The 15,245-nt window shown below is 45.5% G+C and overlaps 2 long non-coding RNA genes across 2 annotated transcripts in view; one reads left to right on the top strand and one right to left on the bottom strand.

Moving 5' to 3' along the window:
* Window positions 1–13,596, top strand: part of LOC128344680 (uncharacterized) — a 62,056-nt gene extending 48,460 nt beyond the window's left edge. Inside the window, exon 3 of the long non-coding RNA XR_008315985.1 lies at window positions 13,402–13,596. This is a non-coding gene — a long non-coding RNA (uncharacterized LOC128344680). The remainder of the gene's footprint in view (window positions 1–13,401) is intronic.
* LOC128344681 (uncharacterized) overlaps window positions 1–15,245 on the bottom strand; it is a 47,759-nt gene that overhangs the window by 31,305 nt on the left and 1,209 nt on the right. The gene's annotated exons all lie outside the window — the stretch shown is intronic.

Raw genomic sequence — 15,245 nt, 5'->3', positions numbered from 1 at the left:
AGGATAAGGTCTAGAACTCCTGCAACTCCTCATACTGATGCAATAGTCTTGCAGTAGCCAGGAGCTTTAGCAAGGACATGTTCCTTTGCCTTAAGGCATGAATGGGGCAAAGCTCTCCAGTTTTACTACCCTATATTACATCTCCCAGGATACTGTAGTCAGTGCTTGCAGTGTGCGCCTCTGCACAACTATGATAGCTATGGGAGGGAGAAGTTTATGATGTGTTAGAAGTGGAGATATTTGGACATGTTTCTCCCAAAAATGATATTTCAGGATGTTCAATCTTCTAAATAAGCTAAAAATTCAGAATGGCAACCAAACACATATTTGCCACTTAGGAAATATGGACAATTTAGGAAAGAGATATACACGTTTTGAACAGTTCTGCCAGTAATTGTGACAAATCAGAGTCACTTCTTGCATAACATTTTCCCATATACAGGGAGACCTCGTTATCCGCGGGGGTTCCGTTCTCGGCTGAAGCCACAGGTAGCGAAACCACGGATAACGAGGCATTTAGGCAATGGGAATCAGGGGGTTAGGTTCCTGGAGAGCAAAAAAGGCTTAAAATGAAGAAATAAGTGATATAAAGTGGCATACCATGCTCTGCAGGTCTCCAGCTGCCAAGTAATGCCCCCCACCCAATGTCACAATTCTGTCATCCCCCAAATCATGGGAATCCCCCCCCCAAGAGCCACAAAATGGTTCTGTGTCGCAAAATTGTAGCCGGAAAGGACCTTGGAGGTCATTTCCGGCCACCTAGGAACCATGTACACACAATTTTTAACCCTCTCCCCCACACCCCAACACATATACCAAGGTTGGGTTTCAATCGCCCTACTGTGGATATACGGAACCATGGATTAGGCATGTCCACAAACTAAGGTTCATGCACTGGTCTGAATGTGGTTCTGGTTTGGTGGTTTGTTGACAGTGCCAGGCGGGGTGCAGCTATTGGCACTTTTAAAAGTAAGTAAGCAGCACCCTTAAAAGCACTTACTTTTGCATGCAAAGAGGCCAGGTGTGTGCCAGTGCTGTACAGTGGCCATTTGTGGGCTGCTGGGTGCAGCGCCACGGAAGCAGGAAGCTGCCTGGAGTGGCAGTCACACAGGTTAGGAGCTGCTTACTTATTCTTATAGATCCACTCACTGCACCCCCCAGCACTGCCCTTAAACTGCCAAATCGGTTTATGGTTGAGCCAAACTGGTACGAACCAGTTCGCAGAACTACAAACCGGTCTGCACTGGGACCAGTACACGAACCTCGGTTCATGCACATGCCTACCACAGATGTCGGAACCCCGAGTAACGAGGACCACATGTACTAAGTAATGTGTCATGAGAAAGTACCATATAAGTGTTCCTTTTGCTGCATGTACTTGTACTGGAACTTAGAGGAAAAATAAACACAGACACTATACTTCATACTGTGGTGTACAGATTTCCCCCCTAAATGTTAATTATCTCCATTCAGGAAAAATGGACTAAAAATGTATGATGCAGCCGTCAAAAGTGGATATCAAGTCCTGAGGACATAGCCAGTAAAAGAAACCCAGGAAACTAAAAAGACGAAAAGAGCAAAGGAGGCAAATAAGCAAAGAAAAGGGTCAGGAATGGGAAGATATACACTTTGTCCTTCAACAATGGTGCTCTTGTTCACCTACAAAGAAAAAGGAAGCATGAGTGTTTGGAGAACCTTTTTTTAAAATTGCGGAAAATGTGGCTGAAAAAAAATTCTACTGAGCAAATTAGATGACCTTGCTATCCAAAGCAAAGGACATGCAGTGGGGTGGGGGTGGGGGCAATTGCACCTCCTGGTGGCAGTCAAAAGGTTATTAGTTTTCAGTGTATGAAGATATTTCACATGTTAAAAGTATATATGTCTAGCTTTGCGAGAACATGGCATTTGTCAAGTTATAGATTAAATTAAAATTTTTAATTCATTATTTGTTAATACAAATGTCATCACAAATTATAAACCAGTTTTTATCAATTTTATCAGTTTTTAGCAATTAAAACAAACCAATTATTAAAAAATGTGAAACATGGGAAGAGCATAAAAAATTTTGTAGAACAAAAAACAGCAGCACAGTCTAAAGATTAAAACATCATTATGCAAAAGTGTGCCTAAATAAAAGAGTCTTCACCGCTTGCCTAAAAGCAGACAGTGAAAAGGCCAGATGTGCCTCTCATTGGAGGTTATTCGAAAATCTGGGTACCACAGCCACATCCCATATACCCAGCTGCCATAGTTCAGATGGTGGAAGGACCCAAAGAAAGCCATACAAGGTGGTCAGGATCCTACAGCAAGATATCGTTCCTGAGATATTTTAGGCCCCAGGCTGACATTGTTTCTCTATTCAGATTTCTGTACATGTGTACATATTTGTGTGAAATGACTGAACCTGTGTTCATTTTAAAAATGAACAACATAACATATGAATAACAGTACTTATGTACAATATACAATATTCACATAATGAATGAATTGTTGGGCTCTAGTTTCAAGCTATTTAGGGCATTAAAGACTAAAGCTAGAACTCTGAATTGAGCTCGGAAGCAAATTGATAGCTAATAAAGCTGGCAAACAAATAGAGCAAGAGAGAGAGAATGGGCCGCTCGTGTCAACATCCTCACTGCTGCCTACTTTAAGGGATAAGTCCTAGTCTGTGTGTATGTTATTTGCCAGGGCTAGCATTTGCCAGGGCTAGAAAACTCCTGTGTTTCAGTAGGTCCCTGCCTGGAGGGGGTGGAGTCATCTAGGGCTATTGGGGATGTGCTATCGCCCTCCGGATCAAAACACTGACAGTGACTGGGAGTTGCAGGAGAAAATCAGGGAGGCATCAAGGAGAGGCAGGGCAGTAGAAGAACAGGCTCTGCTGGGAGTGAACCAGCATGGCTTCCTCAAAGGTAAATCTTGCCTCACAAACCTTTTGGAGTTCTTTGAGTGTCAACAAGTGTGTGGATCAAGGTGATCCAGTTGACATAGTATACCTGGACTTCCAAAAAGCTTTCGACAAAGTTCCTCATCAAAGATTCCTGAGGAAACTTAGTGGTCATGGGATAAGGGGAGAAGTACATGTGTGGATCGCTAACTGGTTGAAAGACAGGAAACAGAGGGTAGGTATAACTGAAGAGTTTTCACAATGGAGGGAAGAAAGAAGTGGGGTCCCCCAGGGATCTGTACTGGGACCGGTGCTTTTTAATTAATTCAGAAATGATCTAGAAGTAGGGGTAAGCAGTGAGGTGGCCAAATCTGCTGATGATACCAAACTCTTTCGGGTAGTGAAATCCAAAACTGATTGTGAGGAGCTCCAAAAGGATCTCTCCAAACTGGGTGAATGGGAAGTGGCAAATGCGGTTCAGTGTTGTCAAGTGTAAAGTGATGCACATTGGGATGAAAAACCCCAACTTCAAGTATCTGCTGATGGGATCTGAGCTGTCAGTGACTGACCAGGAGAGGGATCTTGAGGTCGTGGTGGACAGCTCATTGAAAGTGTCGACTCAATGTGTGGCAGCTGTGAAAAAGCCCAATTCCATGCTAAGGATCACTAGGAAGGGGACTGAAAAGAAAACGGCTAATATTATAATGCCCTTATACAAAACTATGGTGCGGCCACACCTGGAGTACTGTGTACAATTCTGGTCACCACATCCAAAAAAAGACATTGTAGAACTGGAAAAGTTGCAGAAAAGGGCAACTAAGGTGATCAGGGGCCTAGAGCACCTTCCTTATGAGGCAAGGCTACAACACCTCGGGCTTTTTAGTTTAGAAAAAAGATGACTGTGGAGAGACATGATAGAGGTCTATAAAATCATGCATGGTGTGGAGAAAGTTGATAGAGAGAAATTCTTCTCCCTCTCACATACCACTAGAACCAGGGGCTATCCCATAAAATGGATTGCCATGAAATTTAGGACCAACAGACGGAAGTATTTTTTCACACAACGCATAATCAGCTTGTGTAATTCTCTGCCACAAGATGTGGTGACAGCCAACAACTGGATGGCTTTAAGAGAGGTTTGGATAACTTCATGGAGGAGAGGTCTATCATCGGCTACTAGTTGGAGGAGTATAGTCCACCTCCATACTCAATGGCAGAATGCCTCTGAGTACGTTGCAGGGCAGTAATAGCAGGAGAGAGGGCACACCCTCAACTCCTGCCTGTAGTCTTCCAGAGGCATCTGGTGGGCCACTGTGTGAAACAGGATGCTGGACTAGATGGGCCTTGGACCTGATCCAGCAGGGCTGTTCTTATGTTCTGGGTTGTTTTAAGAAGCTGTCTTCAATATATTGTTTCATTTACCACAGTAATGTCTTTTCTGGTCCAGAATGCAGCAGTAAGATTCCTGACAGGAGCTGATCGTCAGTGGCTCTCCAGGCAAAGATATTTCTCATATTTGACGATGCCATAAATTTAAGTTGGCACCTTTGCATGCAAGGCATAATGCTCTACCACTAAGCTACAGCTCTTTCCTGTCTCTATGTGGGAGCAATCCCACAAAAAGCACATTTTATGTTTCCTGGGAGTTCAGGGTTTCAAACCATGGGGAAAAACCTTCCCCATGTGTTCAGCACTGCTTTTCTTGGGTAAGTGTTGAATGTGTGAATGCCTTGAGGGTGTGGCTTAGGAGTGCATTAGTACAGGCTAGGGATGTACAAACCGGCTTAACCTCAAGTCGGTTCAAAATAGAGCCCTCAAGCTGGACCAGGCTTGGTTCGGTTGGGGGGTTCTACATTTTTTGGGGGGGGGATTAACTCACTGCAGTGTACCTCCCTGCCACCCCGTTTAGCAGATACAACTGAAAGTATCTGATGCGCCTGTGCGCACAGTGGGCATGTGCGCGCTATGTGTACACACCCATGCCTGGCTCTGAGAGGCGCGTCAGATACTTCCGGTTGTATCCGGTAAATGGGGGCAATGGGACAGCAGGGAGGTATGCTGCTGCTCCGATGAACTTTGGAAAAAAGGAGCACTGGCGGGAGAAGAGCAGAAGGAGGGGTAAGTGCACCCTCCCCCGCTCTTAAGGCAGCACACACACACCCCACCATCGAACCGCCCTCACCTGGTTCCATGCACATCCCTAATGTGTGGTGGCCTCCAAAATGGCTGCTGACATCTCAGAAAGGCCTGAAGACCTGAAAATGGCCATTCAGAAGGCAAAGTAGGAGGGGAAACCACTGGAGACCCCCCCTCCCCATGGCCATGGCAGCATACCTGAGGACACCAAGCCTGGCAGTGAGTTAAAAAATATATATTTGCCTAACTTGAGAAGCCTCGAACTGGCTCGAATTCAAGCCAGGCCCCTCATTCGAGATGACAAAGCCAAACCTGCCCAGTCCGGTTTGAGTCCAGTTTGGATTCAAACCGAACCGGGCAAACTGGTTTTGTGCACAGCCCTAGGAAAGGGTTCATGGCTAGCCAGCACACCCCCATTCATTCCCTCAATGCCCTAATTAGTATCATGTAAAGAGGGGTTTGGGGGGGGGGCTTACAATTAGCTGCAGCAGCAGTGAATTGAATCAAAGATGCAATGCTACAACACTTTCTCCCTGCACCATTCAAAATCCCACCCCCCACTGCTCAGCAGCTATTAGCTGAAGAAGGGTAAAAGGGACATGTAGCCATTTTGCATCTATCCCCTCTGACCCCAACACCCATTCTGCAGCTAATAGCAGCTGTGGGGGCAGGGAGGCACTTTCGACTGGAGAAACAGGATATGGGGGGAAAGCCCTTTTCCTGCAGAATCACCCATCCCCAGTGATTGGTTTAAGGAAAGAAAAGTATCCAAAGAGATCTGATAATGGGACTAGTTCAGATAATAGTCCAATCAGTCCCACCAAATCGCATGGAGAGGAGCACAGCTCCTGTATATTCACATGGGGCAGCATGACTGAACTGCCCCCCCCATTTAAATACTAATTTAAAGTATTATTTAAATTATGAGCTTTGGATGCTCTAGCCCCACATTATTATGTGGCAGCAGAACGGCGCGTCAGATGGGGAGGAGACACGTGAGCCTAAGAGCCTCCATATGATTTGGTGTCTCATTGTGATCCAATCAGACATGTCATTTGAACTGGCTCATGGATTTCATGCTTCAAACATTATTATTCTTTGAAATTTAAAAAGATGAACATCAGAGGGCACCATAGGCTAGGCACAGACATATGTACAGAACAGAGGGGAAAAGGAAGGCAGAAGATCAATCCTGAGAAGACTGCATCAGCAGGAAAAGAGCAATTTCTTGACAACAGGCTTGACTCTTGAGTTTCATAAAATAAAAAGAAACTGGAATGGTATTCTAAAGTCAAAGCTTCAAAACTTTTCAAAGCTTCAGGCTTTGTGATTAAGTAAAGAATAGGTAGAATTGGAGCACTGGCTCAGTAAATGTGTGTAAACTAGGCCTGTGTAGTCCTATTCTGAAGAAAAAGAAGGCTGGGATAGGTTGATATTTACTCTTTTTGCCTCTCAAGTTTGGATAAGAACTGACTGCTTTGTGTGTGTGGGAGGGGAAGTCAGAAACCCATCAGTGGGGTGGACTCCTCCATTCGTTGAACCAAATTCAGCATGTATTACACAGTACCTCCTTCTTGGACAGGAGGCAGGTATGCATAGAAAGCTTAATATTATAATAAAATTATGATATAATAATTGTGTGAGACCACACTCTCTTCTTAAACTGGAGGAAGCTGGTGAAACACAGACAAATACTGACAAGACAATAAGAACCACAATGTGGTTGAAACTGCAGTTGTTGGCAAGACAATTGGAACTGTGCAGCAGCTGTGAAAAAGCCAAACGCCCTGCCTTAAGAAGAAGATTGAACATAAAAATGCTAATATTATAATGTCCTTACCAGGGTGGATTTGATTTAAATCAAATCGATTTAAATCACTAGTCAGTAAGACTAGATTTAAATCATGGCTTTTTACATAAAGACTCATTCTTCCTGGTATAATCTTAATATTTACAACTAGATGAAGGTTTCATTTTTGGAATAATAACTTTTCAGATTAGTTACAGTTATATCAAAAAGTATTGATTTGGTTATACTATTAGAAATACATTGATAATTATGAAATTATTGCAAGGCAAACTATCTCCAGTTTAATAGGTTAATCAACTTGATTCTATATACATAGATTTGCAAAGGAACAATGGGATTAAGAGGTCTTTTTCTCAACTCTGTATGTTTATTTTATAACATTTTTGCTGTGAAGAGGCATGTTATTTCTGCAGACACAAAATCACAGTTTTGAGAACTGCAAAACCAAGCATCTGTGATAATATCTTCTAGATAGAAAAATTGCCCAAAATAATCTTACAGAAACCTCTGGAAGAGCATGACATTGTGAATGGATTAATGGAATTCATTTACCAAAAATTTTGAACATTGCATATATACAGCCTCATGCTACATAATAAAAAACTAATCCTTATTTCATGATGAATAACCTTTGGACTATAATGTATCTTAAATAGAAAACTATCTTTAGATGGATTTTTTCCTCAAAAAGCATTTTATTTAAAAAATCTGATTTAAATTTTAAAAATCCAATTTAAATCAAAAGAATCCAATTTAAATAAAAAACCTCTACACACACATACACTTTAAATCATTGATTTTTATCCACCTGGCCTTAGAAAAATATATAGTGTGGCCACATTTGGAGTAATGCATACAGTTCTGGTCACCATAACTTAAGAAGGACATTTTAGAACTGGAAAAGGTGAAGGAGAGGGCAACCAAGATGATCGGGGGCTTGAAATAGCTTCCTTATGAGGTAAGGCTACAGCACCTGGGGCTTTTTAGTTAGGAAAAGAGGCAACTATGGGGATACATGATAGAGGTGTATAACATAGTGCATGGAGTAGAGAGAGTGGACAGAGAGAAATCTTTCTCCCTCTTTCACAACACTAGAACCAGGGGTCATCCCATAAAACTGAAGGCCTGGAAAATTAGGACCAACACAAGGAAGTACTGTTTCAGACAATGCATAATTAATCTATGGAATTCACTGCCATGGAATGCGGTGATGATGGCCACTAGCTTGGATACTTTAAAAGGTGCTTGGACAAATTCATGCAGACAGGTCTATCAATGGCTATTAGTCTGGTGGCTATAGACCATCTCCTGCCTCAGAGGCAAGATGCCTCTGAATACCAGTTGCAAGGGAGCAACAGCAGGAGAAAGGGCATGCTCTCACCTTTTGCCTGTGGGCTTCTCAGAGTCATCTGGTGGACCACTGCCCCATCCTAGAAAAATTCCAGCCAAAACAGCAAACTAGACAAATCCTACATAGTCCTCCGAAAAGAAGCTTGTCTGGGATAAAAGAGGGCACATGGCTACCCTACCAGGAAGTCATGGCATCTAGGTGCCCCAGGGAGTCTGTGGCGCCTAGCCTAGGATATGCAAAGTAGAGCCATTTAATAAAAACTTCATTTGTCCCAGGCAGCCCTGTTCCTGTTCTATGTAAAGGGGATAAAGAGAAACCCATTTACCCCCCCGCCTCCACAATACCCTTCACAAAGTCCTTTAGCTTTGTCAAGTGTCCATTGTATGGTTCCTACATTTCTGGGCTGGCTCTTAGATCCAAACAACTTTTGGCAAGGCTTGATTTAAAGGTTTGTCTTAAACAAATACACAGACAAATAAACAGACAAATTGAATGTACATTATTGAGGTTTATTGCTGTAAGTCGTTTTGTCTGTCTTTGAGCCAAAAAGTCAACTCGGCAGGTAAATATTTTAAATAAACCTTGCCCAGTGCTCTGGAGAGGAGAGGGAGCAACCAGATGACCCTGGAAAGGATACAATAATGTGATCATATAGGAATCCCCCCACCCACTTCCACTGAGCTGAAAAGCTGTTAACTCAATCCCCCTCAATATTTTAGTTCTCTATACAGTACCATGTCCAACTCTGCTAGATGATATATCAGACATGTGGTAAAGAAGCACTGAATCCAACTTGATGGTATTTGTCGAGAAAAGCTACTTCAGGAGGAGGTTGGTGTGCATTCCATCTGCCTCCCCCCCCCACTTTTCCCTGTTTGGGGTGGTCAGGCCAGCCCTAGGTTCTGTCGAGGGTTCCCTCTCCACACCCTGGCTGGGGGCTTTTCCTTCCTAATTGCTCTGAAACCGAGCTGCTGGCCACCTCAGCCCAATCTTGTGTGAGAGACAGATGATTGGGCTGTTCCAACTCTGTGGCCTTTAAAAAGAAGGAAGCCTCCAGTGGCCTTCGGGGGTGGGTGGGATTGAGGGGTGGGGCCAATGCATTGTTTTAGACTTCTTGTAGAAACTCTCCTGTAATTTTGCTGTTGCCCTGTGATTAGCAGTCTAAGCAGAGCCTGGTGCAGGTAAGTGTCTTGTGTTGTCCAGAGATGGGGAAGCGGGGGGTGTCTCTGGGTCAGCTATTCCAGTGGTGGTGGGGAATCAACCAAGATTTGGTGCTGACAGAGCAGCAGGTCATAATAAGGGAAGGGAATTTAGCAATTTAATCGTAGTTTCCTCCTCAATCAGGCCTCTTTGATCTTGGAGAGCAGTGCCTACAAACCACAGAATCTCGCCTTTTTGCTTGGTAATGCCAGGTCGGACCAAAATAAATCTGTGATCATCCATGACTTGATCTTGTATGAAGATGCCGACTTGGTATGCATTATGGAGACCTGGTCGGGAGAAGCTAGTGGCCCAGTTTGGTCCTAGCTCCTCCAAATGGGCTACTCTTTTGTGGAGCAGGTGGGAGGATGTGAGCAGGGAGGTGGAGTGGCTGTGGTCTATAATAATACTATTTCCCTTACCAGGATCCCTGTCAGGGAGTTGAATTGAATATGTTCTCCTAAGTCTAGGGACCAAGGATAGATTAGGACTTCTGTTGGTATACCCATCACCTCAGTGTCCAGCGGAGTCCCTAACTGAGCTGACGGACCTGGTTGCTGAGTTGGCATTGGAGTAGTCCAGGTTGCTGGTGGTGGGGGACTTCAATGACCATTTTGGGACTGGGTTGTCAGGGGCGGCTCAGGAGTTCATAGCAGCCATGACGACTATGGGCCTATCCCAAGTGGTCCCTGAACCGATGCACGATGCAGGTCACACGCTTGACTTAGTCTTCTGCTCTGATCAGGGTGGTGTTCTGTGGATGGGGACCCCTGCTATTTCCCCACTGTCATGGACGGATCACCATCTGGTTAAGATAAGACTTGCAGCCAAAACCCACCTCTGCAGGGGTGAAGGAACCATTTGGTTGTTCTGCCCGAGAAGGTAATTGGATCCAATAGGGTTCCAAGAAAACTTGGAAGGGGTTCAAGCTGGTTCTGCTAGTGATTCTGTCAATGCTCTAGTGCAAATATGGAATAATGAACTTACTAGAGCAGTAGATGCAATTGCTCCTAAGTGTCCTCTCCAACCTGCTTTAAAGTCAGCCCCGTGGTATTCAGATGAACTGCAGGAGCTGAAGCAGCGAGGTAGGTGACTAGAGCGCAAGTGGAGGAAGACTCGGTGGGGGTCCGATAGATTGCAACACAGAGCTCATTTGAGGATCTATGCTCTGGCAGTGCAGAAGGCAAAGAAGTGGTTCTTCTCTGCCCGCATTGCTTCTGCAAATTCATATCCAGCTGAATTGTCTAGGGTTGTGAGGGGGCTAGTTCATGCCCCCTCTGCCTTGAATTTGAACCTGGAACCATCTGTCACTCATTGTGATGTTTTTAACAACTTTTTTTAACAGATAAAATATCTTGTATTCGTGCTGAACTGGACTCCACAGTTACTGCAGAGTCTATTGTGGAGATGCCCAGCAATCCCTCTTGTAGGATTAAATTGGATCACTTTCAGTTTGTTACTTCTGAAGATATGGACAAACTGCTTCAGACTGTGCGTCCCACCACCTGCTCACTTGACGCTTGCCCAACTTGGCTTATTTCATCAGGCTGTCATATTATCAGAGAGGGTTTGGTAAATATCATATATGCTTCTCTGAGGGAGGGCAGGATGCCTCCTTGTCTTAAGGAGGCTATTATTAGACCTTGTCTGAAGAAACCTGCATTGGATCCCTCAGAGTTGGCTAATTACAGACCTGTCCCTAATATTCCTTGGTTGGGCAAGGTGATTGAGTGAGTGGTTGCTTCTCAGCTCCAGGCAGTTTTGGATGACACAGATTGTTTAGATCCTTTCCAGACTTGCTTCCGGGTGGGCTATAGGTTGAGACTGCCTTGGTCAGCCTGATGGATGATCTCCAATTGGCGAACGAGAGAGGGTGTGTGACAGAGCTGATCCTTTTGGATCTCTCAGCGGTTTTCGATACCATTGACCATGGTATCCTGCTGGGTCGCTTGAAGGAGGTGGGATTCGGTGGCACTTTTTTACAGTGGTTCCGTTCCTACCTCTCTGGCAGATTCCAGATGATGTCAATTGGAGACTTTCGCTCTGAAAAACAAGAGCTAAAGTGTGCTGTTCCACAGGGCTCCATACTATCTCCAGTGCTATTTAATATCTACATGAAACCGCTAGCAGAGATTGTCAGGAAGTTTGGTCTGGGGTGCGATCAATATGCTGATGACACCCAGATCTATTTCTCCATACCAACTTCATCAGGAAATGGCATGACCCCCCTAAGTGCCTGCCTGCAGACGATATTGGGCTAGATGAGTGATAACAGGCTGAAGTTGAATACAAACAAGACAGAAGTACTGTCTGTAGACGGTTGGGATCCGAGAGATGGTTTAGATCTGCCTGTTCTGGATGAGGTTACACCCCCCCTAAAAAATCAGGTTCGTAGTCTGGGAGTGCTCCTGGATCCCAAACTCTCCCTGGTTTCTTAGGTTGAGGCTGTGGCCGGGAGTGCTTTTTATCAACTTCAGCTGATACGCCAGACACGTCCATTTCTGGAGATAAATGACCTTAAAACAGTGGTACATATGCTGGTAACCTCTAGGTTTAACTACTGTAATGCATGCTACGTGGGGCTGCCTCTGTACATAGTTCAGAAACTACAATTGGTTCAGAATGCGGCAGTCAGATTGGTCTCTGGGACAACATGAAGGGACCACATAACACCGATAGTGATGTGCATGGAACCGCACCTTGGCAGTCTGGCACTGGGGAGGGGGGCTCTTTAAGGTCAGGGGAGGGTGTACTTACCCCTCCCGCCACTTTCCCCCCTCCAGCAGTCCTGGTTTTGAATGCATTTGGGGCAGCAGGTTACCCCCCTGCTGCCCATTCCTGTTCCTCAGCTAAAAGCTTCAAAAGGCTTACTGTGCGTATGCACACTGCCCACACATGTCACGTCCGTCGCATGCACGGGACACAAGGAAGTGACGCATGTGCACGGCGTGTGCATGCGCAGCCAGCATTTTGAAGCTTTTAGCCGAGGAATGGGGGAAGGGGCGGCAAGGAGGTACTCTGCCGCCCCAAATGTGTTCAAAACCAGGAGCGCTGGAGGGGGAAAAGCGGAGAGAGTGGTAAGTACACCCTCCCCCACCCTTAAAGGTCCACCCTCCCCCCCAGCGTCGAAGAGGCCCTTAGAATGGGCTCCGGACCGGTCTGTGCACATCCCTAAACACTGATTCTAAAAGAACTTCACTGGCTGCCAATATGTTTCCAAACAAAATACAAAGTACTGATTATCCTATATAATAAAGCCCTAGCGTGTGCGCCCGTGTCTCTGGTGTCTGTGTCCATGTCTCCCTCAGCTGATCTGGGCATGCGCGGAGCGCATGCCCAGAACACGCCGAGGGAGACACGACCGCAGGCACCAGGCGGCCATGTTGGCCTGTTAGTCGCCCAGCCGCGGGGAGGCCGGAGGAGGTGCCCGTGGGACCAGCCGGGCTGCAGGGAGGGCAGAGGCGGCGGGACCGGCCCTGCCGCGGGGAAAGCCGAGGCAGCAGCGGCGGGTCCGGCCCAGCCGCGGGGAGAGGAGAAACGGCGGCGGCGGGTCCGGCCCGACCGCAGGAAAGGGAAAGGCAACGGCGGCGGGATCGGACCGGCCGCGGGGAGGGGAACGGTGGCAGCGGCGGGACCGGCCCGGCCACAGGAAAGGGAGAGGTGGAGGCAGGTCCGGCCCAGCCACAGGAAAGGAAGAGACGGCGGCGACGGGACCGGACCCGACCCGGAAGGGAGAGAAACGGCGGTGGCAGGACCGGTCTACTAGCGCCCGTTATTTTAACTGGCTTAAAAATACTAGTTACCTATAAAGCCCTTAATGGCTTAGGTCCTGGGTACTTAAGAGAGCATCTTCTCTGTCATGAACCCCTGCCCCCCATTAAGATCATCTGGAGAGGTCTGGTTATGGCTGCCACAAATTCGTTTGGTGGCAACTAGGGACCTGGCCTTCTCTGTGGCTGCCCCAGCGCTTTGGAACTCACTCTCTGCTGAAATAAGAGCATCTCCTCTCTTTGTTTTTAGGAGGACCCTGAAGACATACCTGTTTTCCCAGGCACTCAGCTGACACCAAATTTTTAAATTTTAATATGTTTTAATCCATTTTATCTTTTTATGTTTTTTAAACGTTTTATGTTATGTTTTAATTCTGTAAACCACCTAGAGATTTTGATATTAGGCGGTATATAAATTCATTAAATAAATAAATTAAATCAGTAATATATGTCAGTCTATTACTATTATACTGCAGCAAAGATTTTTCTCCTCTCAAATATCTAGCCAGGGCAAAAGTCAGGCCTCAACTCTTGTCAGGAGCTTACAGGAAGTCATGATGCTGCTACGTCATAATCCATAAAAGCAGTTCCCAAGTTGTGTGTATTAGAGGAGGTACATGGATGGAGAAAGCAGAAGTTTGTAGCACAGAAGAGCAGGGACATCAAATGGAAAAAGCCAATTAGAGAAGGGGAAGGGAGTCAAGAATGCAGAAAAGACAACAGACCTGGAAACTCACATGTCACTCAAGCTTGAAATAAAGAGGAACTCAAACAGCACAGGAAAAACTCTGAGGGCCATTTTTCGTGCTGAACAAGTTTGACATTGAGCAGTTTATCACATTTATATTGTTGCCAATAAGCTGTGTTTCTTGCAGAGCAACTAATCTGGCTAGTAGCTACCATCTCTTCATGCTGGTCAGATTAGAGACGAATAGCCCTATTCAGATGTTATATTGTATGAGTATACAGATGTCTGTACACTTGTATATGAGTTTGTGTGAATGACTGTACTTGCATTCACTGAAAAAGTGAACCTGCGCACAGGTCCATCAAAAGCCCTATTCAGAAGCCCTGTTCAGATGTATTTGAAAAGATGCTGTACTTGCATACAGCATCTAAAGTGGGGTCAGAAGTCCCACCCTGGCCCCATCATTCACCCCCTTGTGTGGGTGTGGGAATCACATCCATTCAGTGATTGGGTGGCTGGGCTGCCCCAGCCTCCCAATCATGGGAACACATCATGTTCGTCTCTTCAGACCAAAACTGCTGTAACTATGGGTGGTGGTGGTGTGGGGGTTAGTGTGGCAGGGCTGAAGCAAGACTTCCAGCCCAATTTTAAGTGATGCAGCGCGGAAATGCTTGACTAACAAATCCCTGCTGGTACTATATCGGGCAACAGTGATATAGGAAGATGCTGAAAAGGTATCATCTTATACTGCAGGGGAGGAGGCAATGGAAAATCCCTACTGTATTCTACCAAAAGAAAAGCACAGGGCTCTGTGGGTGCCAGGAGTCAAAATTGACTTGACGACACACGTTACCTTTACACAAGTAGAGCATCTTTTTAAACACTTCTGAAAAGGACTATACATTATGCTCAACACTTGTATGACTGTGTTACAGTGTACACTTCAGTGCCTGGGGCATCTTTGCTAGTGCCAAGCACTCCATCCTCCTCATCTTCAGCTGAGCCTCAAAGAAGAAAGTGTAAGTGCATGGAGAGCAAGTTGGAAGGAACACAATTTGTGAAATTCTAGCACGTCTGTTAAGGCATTAGCCTTAGGTTCCAATTTCCTGGCTTCGTAGAGCTTGAGCCATAATGAAATAGCTTTAATTCTGGTTTTAACCAGCAGGGTTTAAAAAACAAAGCGAAACAAGAACTCTCTAATAAAGATCTCTGAATGACCTGAAGCTATGGACAGTTCACACACGGCACTTCCAGATGTGTTCCTTGTAGTATCATCCAATTGTTGCTGTTCCCTTGGAGTCACAACAGGAACTGCACTGCTACTTCCACCCCAGTGTGATTTTATAGGGCAATGTTCCATCCACACTCGTGGGTGGTCCATAGTATAAGAAGATGTGACTGACCCT

This window comes from Hemicordylus capensis, chromosome 2 (assembly GCF_027244095.1).
Source record: "Hemicordylus capensis ecotype Gifberg chromosome 2, rHemCap1.1.pri, whole genome shotgun sequence".
Classification (NCBI taxonomy): Eukaryota; Metazoa; Chordata; class Lepidosauria; order Squamata; family Cordylidae; genus Hemicordylus; species Hemicordylus capensis.
This window is presented reverse-complemented; position numbering and strand designations above follow the sequence as displayed.